Genomic DNA, 20,137 nt, shown 5'->3' with positions numbered 1-20,137 from the left:
ATAATAATTTCCTCTTCTATTTGCTTATAGGGTTTGTCTCCAGAGGACATCGGTCAGACTAAGATCGACAGAAGTTGTTAATCTTAACCTCAGTGTTCAGCAGACGCCTTTAAATAATGAAATACCATGGCTAAGTTTTGCTTTCTTGTACGTTTCGATTACCCAATTTCAATAAAATCTTCATTTTCTTAATAATTAACAGAAATAAAAGATGTTCTTTATTATTATGACTTACGGTATGACTTACGGATTTTCATTCTACAAACGCTCTTTCTGTTAAAATTCTTTCATTATAATATCACAACGACTCTCACTATCAAAGTACGAATATTCCTCTAAAAATGGAGGAAAAAATATGTATCCACTGGGATAAGATTCTGCCTATTAATGGCGATTACGCTCAATACAGTGGCAACTTTACGTTGATTGCTCCGGGGTATCTCAGAATATATTATTATTGTAGTAGTAGTTTTTGTTGTACGGGCACTCCATGGAGTCCGAAGACTCATCGCAGGAGACGCAAACTATCCACTCAATATCTATCATACCTATCCTTGAACATTAACAAAGCATTCAACACCGATTCTGGCAATTCATTCCACTCATTCACAACTCTCCAAGAAAAAAAAAGTCTAGTCCTCGCGCTTCTCCTAACCACACTTTCACTCAACTTCCAACGATGACCTCTTTTTCTGCCCCCAATAGCCAAGTGCTGAAATATTTCCCTTGCATATATCCTATAAAACCCTTTAAGCAACTTAAATGTTTCTGTCATATCCCTTCTTTACCGCATATCAACCAACTTCTGCAATCCACACACCCTCAATTTAACCTCATAAGGAACATTCCACTCACAATCTTGGTCACTCGTATCTGAATCCTCTCCACCGCTTCTTCATCCCCGAGAAAAATAGGGGACCAGACTTGAGCACAGTAATCCAGATGTGGACGTATGAACACCTTATAAATAGGAATTACAACTTCCTTATCAATATCTTGTGATTGATTGTTAATGTGTTAATGTGAAGAATTTGTTAATGTGTTCTTCAACAGCCAAGTAATCTTATGGGCTACCTTAGCATCCTTAGCAATATGTCCCCCAAATTTTAACTTTCTATCTAACCACCCCTAAATCACTACCCTCATCTATTTCCTGGAGTACAATTCCATCAATGTGATACACAGTTTGTAATCTATTTATCGCAAAATTCATAACTTTACATTTTTCGACATTAAACTGATGACACCCATTAACTTTCGTCCGTACTGTATTTAAATTATCCTTCTTTAAATTTCCACATACTACTCTACCTAATTTTACATCATCAGAAAACAACTGAATATTACCTTTCAGGTTATTTCCTATATCATTTATGTACAAATTAAACAATAATGATCCTAGCACCGAACCTTGAGGCACACCACAGCACTATTCACAAGCTTTCATTCTGGATTCTCCTCCTCCGTGTACCACTTTCTGATATCTGTCCATCATCAACTACAGTGTTATTTTCCCAATGATTAAACACCCGAAATATCTCACAATTTGAGAAACCAAATCTCAAAATATCATTTATCACATTTTGAGATTTTTTACCTAACCTAACCTAACCAGAAGGGCACACGCAATAACCCCTATGTCGAACCCCGAAATATTTGTTTTTTCCTATTGTCATCAAAACTCTTGACGATTACTAACCAGCAATATTCTTAAACAGCTGCTTAGAACACGTGATAGCGCACACGACCAAGTATGGTTTTTTTTTGTTGTATATACGAGGGTGGTCTGAAAAGTTCTCGGCCTAACAATGAAAAAACGAATTTATTTTCAAAATTATTTTTGTTTATTATTTATATATATATATATATATATATATATGGGTAGTGTGGCCTTTTGCCTTTAATACAAAGCATCACACATCTCCTCCAGGAGATGTGCTTTGCATTAAGGGTAAATATTAAGATTAGTGATCAGAGCTTATTCTACTTTTACCATGAGTTGCCTTGGTCTTGCACTACGTGCAGGGTCTGCTAGACTTGTAACACTTGCAGGGCGCAAACTTGACTTGTTTGTCCCTTTGCTTACTTGGGAAATTGAGTAAAACCAGGTTAAAATAGCTTGGTATCTTTAACATTTATTATACCCAAGGTAAAATACTTTCTACACACACACACACACACGCACACACACACACATATATATATAATAACAAAATTATTGTATTGTATTGTATTATAAAAATTATTAAAAATTATTATTGTACATGCAAAAAGTTCAAGGGCTCTTCTTAAAAGTAGATTATATATTAAATGAACAAGACATTAATTATAAATTAAATACTAAATAAATAAAAGAAATCAACTAAATATTTCTTTTTAATTTAGCAAAATTGTTTAAAAGTTTTCTATCTATAACTTACAGCTTACACCTTTAATAGTTTTATATACGCTTTTATAAATAATAACTTGAACTTTAATTTTACATTTCGAAATATGACAGGTTTTACATATGTATTTATATTTATGTATTTAACAGATCACCTACTAGTGGAAAGTACATGAAACAACAATATAATACCATCAACAATTCACATTCAAGTTACGTAAAGAAGCACCACTCCATTACAATACCCTATGATTTCTTAAAACGTAAGTAAATATATAAAAATATGTAAGCTAAATTTATTAATCGAATAAAATAGGTAAATAACGGCATTTTTATATCACGATTCTATTTGCATATTACTTTTTAAATATATTAATATTAATAAATAAATAATAATAATAATATATACTCATAATAATAATAAATTCTTGAAAAAGTATACGAGCACGTGCCTGAAAAGTTCTGATAAATACCTAGAACAAAAATGATATTAAAGCAACTGATATAACCACAAGAAAGAGCATTTCCAGTAGCAGGATTATGAATGTAACTTATGTTCTTATATTCTCATATCCTCGTATGTTATTTCTTGTGGTTATATCAGTTGTTTTAATATCATTTTTGTTGTAGGTGTTTATCAGAACTCTTCAGACTCCTTGTATGTTAAATGGGGCTTATTTTTAAAAATATAAATTCGTAATGTTGAGTAATATGCAAATAGAATCGTGATATAAAAATGTCATTATTTACCTATTTTATTCGATTAATAAATTTAGCTTACATATTTTTATATATTTACTTACGTTTTAAGAAATCATAGGGTATTGTAATGGAGTGGTGCTTCTTTACGTAACTTGAATGTGAATTGTTGATGGTATTAGATTGTTGTTTCATGTACTTTCCACTAGTATGGTCATCTGTGAGATGGTGATCGCTTAATGTATAACTCTCCCAGACCAAGTTAAATCACATCTTTCCGCAGATGACATTTTTTCCCAATTGGGCTCTGGAGAGGCGAGTACAATCGACATAAACGCCGACCTTTCCTAATTTGAGAAAACGTGAAGTAGACTTGAAGGTGGTAGATGACGTTCATCTCTCAGTAAAATACCACACTTCTGCTAATAAGCAGGCATGAAGTGACCATTTCCATGTTACGTCTCTATAGTAGGGTTTCATGTTTCAATCTCTTCTTTCTTCCTATATATATATATATATACCGTGCAGTAGTGAACTTATTGTTTACCACTGTACTGCATATATCGCACTCCACACCGTAGTGATTTAACTAGAAAGCCAGTATCCCTTCCTCCATTTGAGGGTCAGAAGTAAACCAATTTCCGCAGGCCAGCCACCAAATCGTATATAGTATCGAATTTGTTGGTAACAATTCGGGAGGTTCCCCGATAAACCGGAATGATCAGGCTGCTGCCTACTTTGTCAAGCCATGCCGGGTACGAGACAGGGTACAGCAGCTTACAGGCAGGAACACTGTCAAGGCCAAGTATGGTTTGGAATATGGGTACTCCCTGAGTGGGAGTCGCGTGAGTCCTCCACTCCTACTGCATACTTCAGCTCTATAAATTTACCTAATATTCTACTCACTGCTTGAAATACAACATGCAAATGATAGTGTTAGTGAGGTTAAAAATTACTCAAAAATATATAAAATATATCGAAAAATATACTCAAAATTTGCAAAAAAGAAAAAAAATAGAAAACTCAAAATATTGCAAAAAACAACAAAATATACTAACAAATCTTATAAAATAGCAAACCATACCTATAAACCCTTTCCACATGGACTTTACCAATGTCCGTGAACTCAGATCTAATATCACTAACTCCTATTACCATTTACAGACATCCAAACCAGATATCGTATGCGTCATTGAACCTCAAATGGCATCCTCTGCAACTACACCTCACCTAAACTTTCCACATTACATCACATCAGACATGAAGCATTTTACAAGAATGGTGGACGCGTGCATTTATCAAGTCTGATATCTCATGCTAAAAAAGGTTATCAGACAGGAAATATCTGCTTTGTCTCACATTGTTGCCTTCATTTGCAGCGGCTAATGATTTTTTTCCAAACTCCAATTTTTAATTCTTATCTTTTCTACAGTTCATTCTTTTACTGATTCCCTTTTCCGTTCTTTGGATTCTATCATTTGTTGTGATCTAATAACCCCACTATTCTTACTGGGATGAGTGCCCGTTACGCTCAAAAACGTGGATTCTTATTCAATACTTGGTTCTTCAATTAACGCGGCAAAGCTTTCTAACCCAAATTCTCAGTGAGTCTAATGATTCCAGTCCCTTGTTTCATTAAAACCTTTAACGACTGCAATAAATCACCTACCAATCCAGAGCAAACTTTGTAAGGACTAAATGCACTACATTACCTCCTGCTCAGAGATGTGAACGCAATTTCTGCCCTTTCATGTTTCATCTCTATCATATCTTGATCGTAGAATAGTACCATCTCCTAAACATAAGGCAGACCTCCTGGCATCATTGTGTTCCTCCTGATATTGTTTAGACGACCAAAGCAAACGTCTTTCCATTATTTCACTAACTATTCACAGCATGCTTCCTCTTATCTTTAGTGCCAAAAAAAAGGACATAAAAAATTGCTTTCACTTCAATACTCACGAAAATAATGGAAAATGTTACAACCTGCTGTTTCATCAATTACTGATCACTAATCTGGATTCTCTCTCCACAGCAGACCTTCTAATTAAACTTATCCACTTCGGACACAATCCATGGATGGAAAAGTAAAGAAAATCAAATAAGACCACAATGCCAGACTGCTGATTATTGATCGAGTATGACATTGTGAACTTACGTGTATTATTACCAAGCTGCCATCTTATGGTTTCCTCCTACCATTCTGATGCATCGCCAGCTTCTTTCCGATAGTTTACTATGGATCGTAGTGGAGGGTAGTTTCCTCTCATCAGCTTTTCAATGAATTATGGAATATCCCAGATTGCTCCATGCTTTTAGCTACACTCTTCCTTCTCAATGATCTTCTGTCCATCAGGTTAAGACCTTCTGTAACTCATGCTCTTTTTGTAAAAAAAAAGACTTACCTTCTGCTCAAGGACGGACACTATAAATTCACAAATCCACCCCTCGTTAGAACATTGTTATAACATTTCGGATGATGCACTTAAAACTTCCACACAATGCTTTCATTCGGAAAGAGAGCTAAATTATTCTCTTAATAGATGACCCCTCCCTCTCTCTCTCTCTCTCTCTCTCTCTCTCTCTCTCGCTGACTCCCAATCTGAAATAAACGCTCAGTTGCTGAATTATATTTTTCCTATAAATATTTCCATGGATGCTGCTTGACTGAACCGGCCACTACTTTCTTCTAATCATACACAACAGCTGCTAGTCAACACTCACGTGCAATTCCGTTCAGAATTTATCGAGGCAACTTCTCTTTCTCCTTCCAGAAAGAGAAGTTGCCTCGATATACCTCGATTCTCTGAAACCGTCTTCGCAGTACTGTTTTTCCCAATAATTACAAACTCCACCTCTTCAAGAAACAGATCAATAAATTCCTTTCTTCTCTAGCTTCTTGACACATGAGAGGTCCCCAGAGGTCTGGGGACCTCTAGTGTGTCTGGCTGATTTCTCTACCCATGAGCCATAAAACATTATGATCACTCAGCTTGTTTCGGCTATTCACACTAAACGGTTGGTCGGAAACTTATGCCGGAATGGGGGATGATTCTCATGGACATCACTGGGTGGTCTCATCCTCCTTGACAGCTAATTCTCACCTGGGGATTATTTTAAACCAGGTATTGTCATAGTAGTAGTGTGGCTCAATGGATCTGGATTCTTTCTTCAAGACGCCCAGTTCCACAGCACACACGTTGTGCACGCGTAGTTCGAAGAACATAGCATTCCATGTGTTCTTTCCCCTGCAGCCTTATTCTCCTGATTGGAATTTATCAGCATCTGCGGGTCGATGCTAGTGCTTTGCTCATTCCTTGGCCTCCAGGACGTTTTCTGTCTAGTTGGTCCAGGATACCCCAGGACACCTTTCATGATTTAGTGGAGTCACTGCCAATAAGAGAACAACTCTCTAGTCGTTATCTCGACTAAAGAGGCTCAATAAGCTACTAGGTGGACAGGTGATCATAATAGTTTAGCTCATTAGTGTACATAAAATATTGTAGTACTGAGCATAAGGCACATATCTTAAACTTGCCAAAAAGACAGTATGAAGGACTGCAAACAATGATTTTTGAAAGTTATCCCTTTCGAAATTTACGGTAATCTGATATCGAGAGTAGAAAGTGTTTCAAAGCGGCTTTACAGGATCATGATACGACACAATCATCAAGCAATAAAACAGCGCATAAGAATAATATCAGTGTACAAAAAGATGCGCAAAGTGCTTTGCGTGTATTAAATTTCCATAAGGATTTCTGTCAACTAATGAGAAGAGTTCGTATTCAGCGATAGTTGCAATGGTTCATAAAGCTCAAAAGCTGGAAGACCTGGAAATGAGTTATTTAGAGTGATGAATCTCGCTGCAGTCTGTTTTCATTGTGATCTGGCAGCAGTTGGATGAATGCAACTTATAGGCCTCACTGTCCCAACTCTAAGGTACTGTGGAGGAAATATTTTGGTGTGAGGGCAGTTGTCGTGGTATGGTATGGTATAAAACTACTTCCCTAGTTTTTTTCGACATCACCACGAACGGAAAGGATCTTGAACACATCCGCAGCGTCATCCGGAACACTGCTTCTGAATTAGGGTGCACGTTGGGATTCTAGTAGAGAGTCACACCTTTTCCATTGAGACATCGCCTCTCCTTTAGCAGCAAAGTCTGTTGTGGTTTGGTTTGTCCATGACAATGAACTGGTTAGCTACAAATCTCCAGTGTAAGTCCGATTGAATACTTAAAGTTTCAAAATAGATGGCTCTTGTACAAAATCTTTATACTTTAGTATTTTGAATCTTTCAGAATATACAAACTTATGATAAATATCAGTTGTAGTTTTCGTAAGCTTGTCAGTGGCTACGCTATACCTGTTGTTATCGTAACATTGCAAATATACCGACTCCACTGTTTTCGTGTCCATTCCACAGAAATATGGAAGTGCTGGGTCATTTCTGTAGTCCGACTTATCAGCAGGCAACTCATTGTATAAGGATGATACTGATCGACATTCAACTCCGACAAATGAGATGTTGGTGTTTAATTATAAATTTTATATAAATTATACATGAATAAATTTGTGATTTATATTAATAATTTATAAATATATATTTGTCATTTGTGACCAAGTGTTGTCATGGACTGAGAGCTCGTCAGACTGCAGAAAATGTAGTCGATAAATTCTTGAACACTGTGCCAGTTCATGTTTCTCTTTTCTAGATCTTCTCTTTCCCTCAAATTTCATTTCACACATTCTTCTTGGTATTTTTTCTAAGTTAATTCTAATTAGATATCCAAACGACTTTAAGCAAGAGTTTACAAGAATTTCTTCAACACTTTGTAGTCCTAAATTATTCCTTTATTATCTATGTCTTTGATGCATAAGTCAAAATGGAGAAAAATCAAAAAATTTCACTTAAGTGGATCCTCACTGTCCCAACGTAGACTATTTACACTGCTAAAAACGTTATCTAGTGAAATCCTTCTCATTATCTCTCGGTCTAAACTTCCGTGGCTAGAAAGTATTCTTCGCAGAAATTAAAAGTTTTCACTACTCTTGAAATATTGCGAATTGAATCTAACACCATTAATTTCTATATTTCCACTGAGATTTAAAACCATGCTCTCACTTTTCCTACTATTAATATGTAATGCATAATTCTTTGTCACACTATTTTATTTGTCCACTTTCTTCCCAGTTCTTCTGAATGAGCCCAAATCACCACATCATCTGCAAACACAACTGTTTCTCCTTTCTGGTCATTAACCATATCTAGAACACTATTCATCACCACAGTCAACAGCAATGGAGAAAACACTTCCTTGTCTTAGCCCACCTTTAAGTATAAAATACTCCGAATTACGAAATTTAGTCCTTACACATTTAGTCTCTTTTTAGTCTCTTAGACATAACATACATTTTATATATCATGACTATTTCTTCTTTCGCTATGCCTATTTTTTTTTCCAAACTTTCCCAGACTTTTTCTCGTTGAACCCAATCAAAGGCTTTTTCAAAACCCAGTGCATTACGTCTACTAATTGTGTATATGGTCTCTGGCCTTTTCTTGCTTTGTTGGATGAAAAACAGGAGGTTTCCCAAAGAAAAACCCTTCCACCTCTGAGACCGGCTAACTCACATTCAGTTGATCAGCCTTTATAAAAGGTCCTTAGCAGTCAGCTACAAATCTCCTAGACTAGATTGGAATCCAGATTATCTAACCAAGAGCATCGTCGATATCCACTAAGATATAGAAGGCAGTGTTAATTTCCACAAAAGATAAGCAGTGTCGTCACACTGACGACAAATTTATGAAAGTCACATTAAACATTTATATACGAGGGTGGTCTGAAAGGTTCTCGGCCTCGACCATAAATGGCAACACTATCCGCACACGATTTTCTTTGAAGTTTGTACATATGTCATAAGCATCCATGTGAAACTGTAAGTCATTCTATCAAGTAGCTTGTTTTATACAGCTGTCTGAAGCAAAAGTGTTATCTGTCTATATCTCTTGAAATGGATAAAATTGAGTATCGCGGTTACAAAATTCTTTGTAAAAGAAGGTTTAACGCCAAAAGAAATTCATTCGAAGTTCATAAAAGTTTAGGCACTCTTCTCCTTTGTTTTCGACAATAAAGAAATGGGCTGCAGAGTTTAAACATGGCCTTGAAGATGATTCACGTGAAGGATGTCCAAAAATTGTAACAACACCAGAAATCATCGATCAAGTGCATGATATGGTATTGGATGACCGGCAAGTCAAAGTGTGTGAAACTGCTGAGACTATAGGCATTTCAAAAGAACGTGTAGGTTATATTTTGAATGAAGAATTGCAAATAAAAAAGCTTTGCGCAAGATGGGTACCGCGCTTGCTCACAGCAGATCAAAAACTCACTCGTATGAAAATCTCTGAACAGTGCTTGAGCGTTTTAACAAGAATAAAACTGATTTTGTGAGTCGATTTATTACTATCGATGTAACTTGGATTCACCATTGCACACCAGAATCCAATCAGCAGTCAAAATAGTGGATAGATGCCGGTTGTTCAGCGCCAAAGAAGACAAAGTCGGTTCCATCTGCAGAAAAGCCATGACATCGGTGTTTTGAGATGCTAAATACATTTTGTTTATTAATTATCTTGAAAAGAGTAAAACAATAACCGGTGAAGATTATCCCTGTCTTTTGACCAGACTAGACGAAAACATTCGTGAGAAAAAACCCGGTTTGCAGGGGAAAAAAATCATATTTCATCAGGACAATGCACCTGCTCACAAAGGTGTTTTGGAAATGGGAATATTAAGGGATCTGCACTATGAATTCTTGGAACATCTATCCTATTCCCTAGATTTGGCTCCCTCTTACTTCTGTCTTTTCCCAATACTAAAACTCTTCCTCGCTGGTCAGCGTTTTTCTTCGAATCAAGAGGTGATTGCAGCTGTAGTGGGGTATTTTGCAGATCTTACTGAGAACTACTACAGGGACGGGATAATGGCGCTGGAGCAATAAATGTATTAGTCTTAACGGAGATTATGTTGAAAAATAAAAATAATTTTGAAATTATAAATTCGTTTTTTTTTATTGTTAGGCGAACTTTTCAGACCACCCTCGTATATATATATTTCGGAATATATATATATATTTCCGAATATATATAACATTTCGGAATATATATATATATATATATATATATATTCCGAAATGTTCATAATACCACAATATGCTAAATAATATATTTTGAAAATCGTTTTGATTTAGTCTCCTATTTAATCTCTCTAGAGACCAAAAGTCGAATTTCTTCAGGCCACCTTAGGCTACCAATAAAAGCGGTAGTAGTTTCACAGCGGGCAACGAAAATGTCTACCACACTAAGGAAATTCAAATTTATATATATATATATATATATATATATATATATATATATATATACATTCGCGCCTTAGCTTTATTTATCTCTAATTATATTGTATGCAAGCTCACATTCCTTACTTGTTAATCTTCAATATAAATTTTAACGTATTATTGAAAGAGGCTTTTTGGCGCATGCGTCCTAAGCATCCTTAATGTTACATTCCTACATCAGCAGTTTTGAAAAAGAAACAAAATCTCCAGGTCATGGCGCGCCGTTCTGTAACTCTCACGTACAATATAAGACACACACACACATACACACTCGCCTGAAGCAAAAGAAAAAAAAATGGACATTTCTTAAAAAGAATGAAATAGCAATCAAGAATGAAAGGCATCTTCTAGTCGCATAATAATTATTAAGATAAATTCGGAATCTAAACAGAGTGGTTAAACTTTAAAAATATATTTTTAATGTTATCTGCATAAATGCTACCTAGCAACAGTGCTGCCTAGCAACATACTCTGTAAAAGTGTTTTATTTTGAATATATCTGACAACATTCTTTGACACTTTCTATATTCCAATTGTTTAAAAATGCATAACATAGCCCGAGGAGATTTGACTTTCAGGAATTTGGATTCTTTGCAATAAAAGAGGACCTCGACAGACTGTCTTAGGTTGTATTTCTAAAGTGGAAAAGAATGCTAGTTGCATAGTTACGACACTGACAAATTATTAAAATCGAGCAATTTTGATATCACGTGAACGGCGTCAGAGAATTTGTATTGAACCGAATAAAAAGAAACGAAGACATAAGTTGAAATCATTTCTAAAAATAAAAATCAAACACCAGAAGAGATGTTGTTACTAGGGAGACAAAAACGCTGGAAAGGAAAAGAAGCCATAAATGATCTACGTGGATGTACGCAGTGAGATTTATTGTTGGACACTTCATATTCACTATTTATTGCATAAATGGAATCTTTGTAAGTATATTTACCATCGCTTAAAATCCTAGCTTTGATCTCACAATATTGCAAGGACACACTTTATAAGCTAAAGTGCCAATAGAATATTTGCACTTAAAATCTACAATTTATTTCGAAATTAATCTTCAAGTATCATATAGTGACTGATAACTCAATCAAACTGATTTGAATATCGTTAGGCTTATCTCCCATCCTTTGAAAGCTAGCTACAATACGTCTTAACACTGGCTCCATTCACAATAAGCACCTGACAGCAGTGAACTTCATAGAATTAACGAGGTTATCTCAAGATGGTAGGTAATATTATAAATTTATCCCAAAGGGATGGCTGTAACAAGATGGAAGGTGGTGTTAGACATTTGTAACCTATTTATTATTTAGTATGTTCTACAGGAATTCTCAAGACATTCATACGTCATCCAAGGAGTATATGTTTGAGAAAATCGCCATGCATAATAAAGTGAGTTGCTTGTCGGAAACACACGAAAGTATTCCCAGAAAGAAAGAATTATACACTCGCCAACGCTAGGTTATTCAGAGTGATGCCTAGCCTTCTTATTTTGTCAAATGAGTCCTTTTGAAGGTTCTTTGGCAGAAAATGCAGTCCCACAGCTATATCAGAGCCTACTAATATGAAATGCTTTAAGTCTAAACTGAGCAAAATTAAATATTCCACTCTTTAGAGGCAATACTCTGAATAACAATTTCGGTTCTTTTTAGAGAATAGTTTCAGTCTTATTAAAACTGTAGAAATAAGTAATGCATATTTCATTTAAGTATGCATGGCTTATTTCTAAGAGTTTGTGACAGTATTGTAAGATTAAATAAGTCACATTCACAGCTGCTGTTGTAAATAAGACAGTTTATTTTACTTCAAATACATGCACGATCAGACAGAGTCGTATTTCAAATAATTACATTATTTCACATCGTAGAGCCAATAAATATAATTTTTGTATAATCTATATATCGTATGATCCGCATTTGCAATGGGACACAGTTATGGATGAGATGCTAAGTCAGGATTTATTTATGAGTTAGGAGGAGAAACATAAGCATTTTAATATAAGTTCGTTACAATTTCATATGCTAAACTGATCCTTGGAGCGATAAATATCACTATTTGTTTTTCGATTCAAATATTCGTGGGTCAAAATTAAAGTCGGATGCAAAATATTTAGAAATAGTACCAACTATTTTACCACAGTGTAGATAGGCAGAAGTATTGTTACCGTAGAAACTGCAACAATAGTGTCTGCCTATCTGCTCTGTGGTGAAAATGCTTGGATACAAGCTGATACGCTATCTGTTTGTTTAACCAGACTGGTTATTACTATGAAGTGCAAATGTCGATTTCCTTCACATTTTCAACAAATGTCTTGTTTATTGTTTAGAATTACGTAGAAATAGACGAAGCCACAAGAGGCATAAGTCAATTATGTGTTTTCTGGCTGGTTAGTCTCCTAACTTTCCAGTATTAAATATTGATATTTCTTCAGATGAAAGCCGTCTGGTGTTTTTCAAGTCATGGATGGGATTGTAACTCACATTCTTTAGAACAAATTTATACACTTCATTTTTCTCTTAGATACCGCAGATGTTATAACTAGATAGGTATTCACTTTCTTCGAATATTGATTAACACATTCTGAGATATCTAATGATAGCATAACTGCATTTGCGATAGAAGTATTGGATTCTTATTAGTCCATCCTGAATTGTTACCACGTTAAGCGAAGATACCCGCTTCACATGTAGTATATCCGCCTTCGACTCTACACTCTTACTAAGCTAAAGTTCATGTTTTTCTAAACGCAAGATCTCAAAAGCAGAGTCTCCAGTTGAATGGATAGCATCCTTATTCTACAACGAACGGGTTGTGGGTTCGAATACTGGACGTGGATGTTTATGACTGTCTTTAAGTTGCAGACAAATTTCGTCTATTGGTTAGAGTTAGCTGGTCTCACAGATAGGTGAAAAGGGTCCGTGCCTCATGGAAATCGAGGTGTGATTTGACAAAATAAGCTCTTAAGATATCCAAGCATTAATTTGGCTTCCAAATTGTTTATTTTTTTTAATATATTATTGTCCATATGATTTTATATACCGAATAATAAGAGCAAGATTTTCGGTTTTCATTCCATTTCTTCTTCCTCTTTCCACTTTTCATTCCATTTCTGCTTCCTCTTTCCACTTTTCATTCGTCAAGGAATGTGAGTGGCGTCCACAAGTAGCAAGCATCCGATATTCCATCTTTTCATTCCTCTTCAGGCCTGAGGATAACGATAAAATGGTTCATTGGCCATCTTCAGATAGTACACCAGATGATATTTAATCGTAGCGTGTTAGAAAACTTCTGGCTCATCTGAGATGCTTCGGGAGAAGCTAGAACTTGTTGGCACAAAGCGCAGTGTTCAGTTCAGTCTTCGGTTGTAGAAGTTAAGTCTTTTTTTTAATCCAAAAATGACAAACAAAATCAATATGAATTTTTTACGAAAAAATCAACCTTAAAACTGATAAAGAAACTCCAAAAATAACAAACTTCAACCGACAGAAGACAGAAATTATACGTTCACTTGTAGTCACAGACTGAAGGAAGTTTTTTCCGTAGTTTTGTTTTTTTCCCCTTCGATTTTTAAGTTAGTCGATTTGTGGGAAAAGCAACAGGTTTTAACCGAACAACGCTCAGGAAAAGCCCCCGCAGAACTCGCACTTCAGTCAGTTTTATACTAAATAATGGTCAGAAACACGAGATGGTATAAGCTGTTTGCTGTATATGCTTTCAAAATCTATATAGTATGGCCCGGAATGCAAGTATCACTGATCATTAAATATTGAGACGAACTAATTAATGATTTCTTAAAGCTAATTTGGGTTGCAGAGTCTATTTATTTATTCTCTTTAGGCAATGAAATGCATTAAAGGATCTCCATTATAGGATTTAATTTGTTTAATTCGATTTCAATGAAATTCAAACATTTTTAAACCTCAAAATTACATTAATTTTTTTCTAATCAAAAAGTGAAATTCATTTCACTTTTCCCATTTGAAGCGTACCCAGTTCTTTCTGCACTATAAGTAGAATATTTGATCATAACTACTTTACTGAAATATGTTAAGTGTTTGACAAACGCTAACTCTTCCTTTTTGACTTTCATCAGCTCAATATTTCTTTGCATCGATTATGTACAACTAAGTCGTAGCTGATGTCGCTCCCATAACCAACAGATCACTCAAAAGTTTTAAGTATTTGAAATGTAGGCTTTCTGCAGCGCGACTCCCACAGAGAGCAAAGGACACGTGCCTCGATGACAGTAATGTGCACAACCGAAGATGGAGGAAAAGCATCCTCCATCAGAAGTGATCTCAAGAATTTATTTTTTCTTCCACCAGAACTCTCGTTCATATCTATCTTCTGATAACCTTCCAAACATAAGTTAACATCATAATAACGCTAATGTATACTTTAAAATACGTTAAAATCTATCATATATCACACAAGACTGTATACTATAGATCATAGGTTCCCAAAGTGGGCGGTACCACCCCCCAGTGGGCGCCGAAGCCCTCTAGGGGGGGCTATAGTGAGATCAGAAGCATTTGGGGGGCGTTCAGGCGTCGGTCTAGGGTCGGTGGCTCTTTATAGAAGAAATTAATAATATATGTTTAAAAATTAATTATTTTCGTGATTTTGCGATTAGATAATGAATTAAAATTTAAATATTGCATTTTAATTCATCTTATGCCCGTCTTACACGATCAATTTTTTTATAAATTTTTCTATTTAAATTATTTAATCATTTGAAAATTTACCATATCAGATAGAAATAGATGTCAATTTCCTATGTGGATGAGAAAATAGAGCATGTATATATGTATGTATAATAAGGGGAGTTACAAAATTTAATGGGGGGGGCGTTACAAAATTTATGTCTTGCAAAGTGGGCGGTGGTCCGAAAACGTTTGGGAACCTATGCTATAGATGAACAGACAAAAATCTGACATGAAAAAAAACAACAAAAAAAAAAAACGAATATTCATACTAATAACCACTAACTCATTCTGAATTTTGGGTACTTAAATTACCGTTTCCTCTTCGTTATTTTATGGTTTGTTCCCAGCTTTCTCTTGCGGTGCATTTACTATTGATTAATTGCAGAAACAGGGGCTGTTAATTGAGTTTGTTCATTTATTATGCGTGATAATGTGTAGGTGACTACTTTCTCAAGCAATTAACTTTTGTCTCATTTGACAAAACTTGGAAAAAATTACATTTAACTTGAAAATATGTACACATTACCGGAATAATTTTTTGTCCTTTTTATTCACAGTCGTGTATTACATTAAAATATAATAACAGAAAACAAGATAACTTGTAGCACGCAAGGCAGTGTTCGCTTCGCGTGACACAAGACAGTGACAGCCGATAATTGAGAATGAAATATTGCAATAAATGTTTTGGGTTGTATTACTATTCGTGCAGTACGTCAAGTGAAAAACGAACACGTGCAATAAACTTCCGATAATCGAGTATCAAACTAGATTCCGAATATCTTGAATAGTTGATATTGTGAAGTATTCGATAGCAATATTGAACTAAGTTTAAGAAAAGATGAACGCCGAGAATTGTCCCTCCATCTTATACTATGCGAAAACAACTCTTATAAACATATTGTAAACTACTGAGGGAATTATATATATATATATATAGATTACTAACTAAAATTTATTATTACAGAACTTAATTTTGAATAAATATATTCATGATTAAAACACTTAACAAAATGTTATTAAGTACACCTTTTAATTAATTAAATGTATTATTTATATTTTGAAATATTTATAAAAATAACTCTATTTCGGGTGGGAGGGAGGATTGTAAAATCCTAAAGTCCTTTTCAGGACTTCCAGGGTAACAAATGGCAATGCTGTAGCTAATGAAGTTTTAACTGAGGCTCGGCTATTGCCGTTACCCAGCCATGACTAGAGCTTTTTAGCTCAATAACACTCCATCCGCACAGATTTACTTCATTCAGATGACGGGATAAAGAGTCAAGGACTCAGTCCATCGCCCAGTTCTTATAAGAACTATAACTTTATTTCAAGTTTATGCTTATATTATATATATTATATATATATATATATAATATTATATATATATATATATATAATATTATATATATATAACTTAGTAAATTAACTTTATTAATTCATATTTAGTAAATGTAAATTTTTATCTTTATTTAGACAACTTTTTATGTTTTTCATTTTTTCGTTTGCTATATATATATATATATGCTATTTTTGAGATATATGCAATTAACAAAGCTCACACTCAAAGAGTAATAAGAAACATTAACCACCTTACCGCCCATTAAAGATCAAATACGCACCCTCAAAAGCTTCGTATCCATCATAAATTCCGATGTAATATCAATGGTATTACAATTTTAATATGCACTTCGCATCCATGGAAATGTGGACGTATATACACGTCCTGGCTGGTAGCGTGGTTGGATCTGACTTGCAAATAAGTCCAATTCGGGCCTTATCCAAAGGCCTAGGTATCGTCGTAAAATGTGAGATCCCAGAAAGTGACGTTTTTGGCAATTGAAATAGTATTATACCTGGGAGGCCCAACTTTTCCAGGTGTTTCATAAATGCTTTTGGTACCTCTCTAATGACAACTGGAATTGTTGTTGCTTACTTATTCCAAAGTCGTGAATTTAAGTCTACAGATCTCTATACTTCATTAGTTTGTCATGCATTTTCCCTTCTATTCTGCTATCACCTGGTATTGTCACATCAATAAACTACACATGCTGTTGCTCGATTACAGTGATGTCTATTTGTCTGAATTATTATTTATTACGTGACATCTTCAAGGATTCACTGTGGGAGGGTACTCTATGCCACACAATCCACTTTTTACGCAACTTAATTCACCATCCATACACTATAAAATCCATCAACGCTACGTCACCTACTAATATACTGCATAATCTACCATCCATAAAATACACCATCTACCGTCCACTAACAGCATTTTGTTGATTAATTAGGTGTGTTGTCTATATGCGGGAGGAAAAACATGAATTTCGGGGAAAACCCTGCTACTTTCATATGATATCTTAACTCACGTTCAGTTGAAAAAGTAAAACGATGCCTGTGGTCCTGATGATAACTGAATTTAGGTTAGGTTTTTTCTAAACGTATGACACACCTTTTTATAAAGAAATTTATAAAACATCCATGCCACGGCAAGGTTGGAAAGCAAACACCATAGTCACTAGCAAACTAGATCAAAATAAAATAAAAATTATCTTTTTATAATATTATCTTTTAGTGCGGTGTGGAGTTATGTTATATACGTATCATCATAATGTACGCCTCCGAAAGAGATTCGATTGCAGAGCATGATTAAAATGTATTCATTACTAAGATTTACTAAAATTTCAAAAGCATTTGTATATAGATATATAAAAAATATATTCTAATTTAATTATAAATGAATTTAAATTTACATTTTCTTAACTTGCTATTTTACTTTTGATATTCTTATATACTATTTATTCAAATAATCTAATGGTTATTTATAAGCGATTAGGTTGATGAAAAATGGTGAAGGTTACGGTTGGTTCTTCCCGTGTGGTGACCGGGTTAAGAATAGCCCTAATGTAGCTCATGCATGTCATACGAGGCGACTAAAATAGATACCCAGGGAGGGTAACGGATGGTAATGCTGTAGCCAATGAAGTTCTAATCGAGGCTCGGCTATTGCTGTTACCCTCCTGCCATGATCAGAGCTTTTTATAGCTCAAGAACACCCTATCCTTACATTGTCCTCTATAGATAACGGGGAAGATGAAAAGCATTCTTGCTTCGCCGATTTAGCCAGTCCTTTTAAGGACTTAAGAAAAAATGGTAACTTCGTTTACTGCTATTGAACTGAGTTAATGTCCGTAATGTAATCAGTAATAATAAGTCATAAATATTTCTGCAGTATTAGGACAAATGTTTCCAAATAAAGAGTCTGTTGCTGTTTTCTACCTCCTAAGAATGCTCTCCTAGAACACTGATTGGAATTTTAATCAGACTATAATTTCAAAATCTCGAAATTTAAGTTTAGAATGTTTTATTTACTTTTCTAAAATCTTATACTAAGAAAGGAGAAGAGAGAAATGAAAAGAGAGCACGATGAGTGAAAGATATTTCTATATTGCTTTTATTAATAATTTTATTTATTCAGATCTGCTGTTAATTCTGAAAAATATAAAGCAGTAAAAATTATCTTTTTTCGGGACAAATATTAAACTACCGTCGTTATTTCATTCTTCACGAAAGCAAATTGCACTGTAGGCTCATTAAATGAATGGAAAACTTAAAGCGTATCTCATTGTGTTATTAAAATCGTCAATCATATGGCATTATAATTTTTATTAAATGCAAAAGAAAACCATTATTCAAAGTTCTTCGGGAGGTTTGTTTCATTGAAGTTATATAGTAAAGATTATCTACATGGAAAGCCATTTTTAAAGACTTTTTTTTTCAAAGAAGGAAAAATCAGACACGATTAGATATTTTTTTAAACACTTTTAACCTCAGGATATACGAGCTGTGTTTGTCAGAACGGGAAGTATTTAATTTTTAATTCTTCTTTTCTTTTGGTCGTAATAAATTAACTTTCTCCAGTATTGTGTACGTAAGAATTTGGTCACAATCACTAATCAGATTAAGTTGAATTTAATTTTTTCATTTTGTCCTCTCATTTTGTTTACTTCTCTCCGTAAAAAAAGTTAAAGAAGAAAACTCGTATGGCACAAGTCGGCAAATTTCCGAACTCCTTCACAAGTACATTTAAATCCCTTGGTATACACGTTTTTTTTCCTTCCTCCCCTTTTCTTATCTTCAAACAAATGCAAGTACTTCAATTTCTTGTGAGGTGAACGACATCTGTGGCAAAAGATATTCCACACAAAAAAGTCCATTAAAGATACATAAAGAAAAACGAACGATCGACTTCGAATTTAATAAAAACATTTCTCTTAAAAATGTTTGCTTTGTCTATTTGATTTGGAAAATTAATGAATTCTTAAGAGGGGAAAACAAACCTTGTCTGAGTAGAATTGCTAAAAGTATACGTAGAGGTTGAAAGCAACTCAGAATACCGATGGCTAGCTCGTGAAAAATATACATGAAGATTAATGCTAAAAGAAATCGAAGAAACTTATATACAGAAGTTCAAAAATGATAATTTAAGAGTAATTAATATGCAATTTACTAAACATTTTAAACGTATTTGTATACATATATATAGAAAATATATTTCTATTTAATATTAAATAAACTTCATTTTGTATTTTTCTTAACTTGCTATTTTATTGTTGATAATCTTATACACCTATTTATTACGAACATCCTTTTACTATATCAGAAAACGGTAGTAATATTTATTCCGAAAATGTCTTTTTTAGGACTTCTAGGGTAACAAATGGCAATGCTGCAGCCAATGAAGTTTTAACTGAGGTTCGGCTGTTGCTGTTACCCCCCGGGACACAGAGATTCGAGAGTTTTGAGGTCGCTCTCTTAAGGTTTTTGCTTTAAGGGAGCAATTTGAGTCTCCGGAGAAAGTGTTCTCCGGCATGGCCCGCTGAGGTGCTTTGTCGGTGAATGATTTCCTTCGGAATATGAGCGGTTCTGCTCGGTGGTGGTGTGTG

The sequence above is a fragment of the Typopeltis vanoorti genome, chromosome 8, assembly GCF_054136105.1.
Source record: "Typopeltis vanoorti isolate ZY-2024b chromosome 8, IOZ_Tvanoo_1.0, whole genome shotgun sequence".
Lineage (NCBI taxonomy): Eukaryota > Metazoa > Arthropoda > Arachnida > Uropygi > Thelyphonidae > Typopeltis > Typopeltis vanoorti.
The sequence above is the reverse complement of the archived record's forward strand: the minus strand, read 5'-3'. Positions refer to the sequence as shown.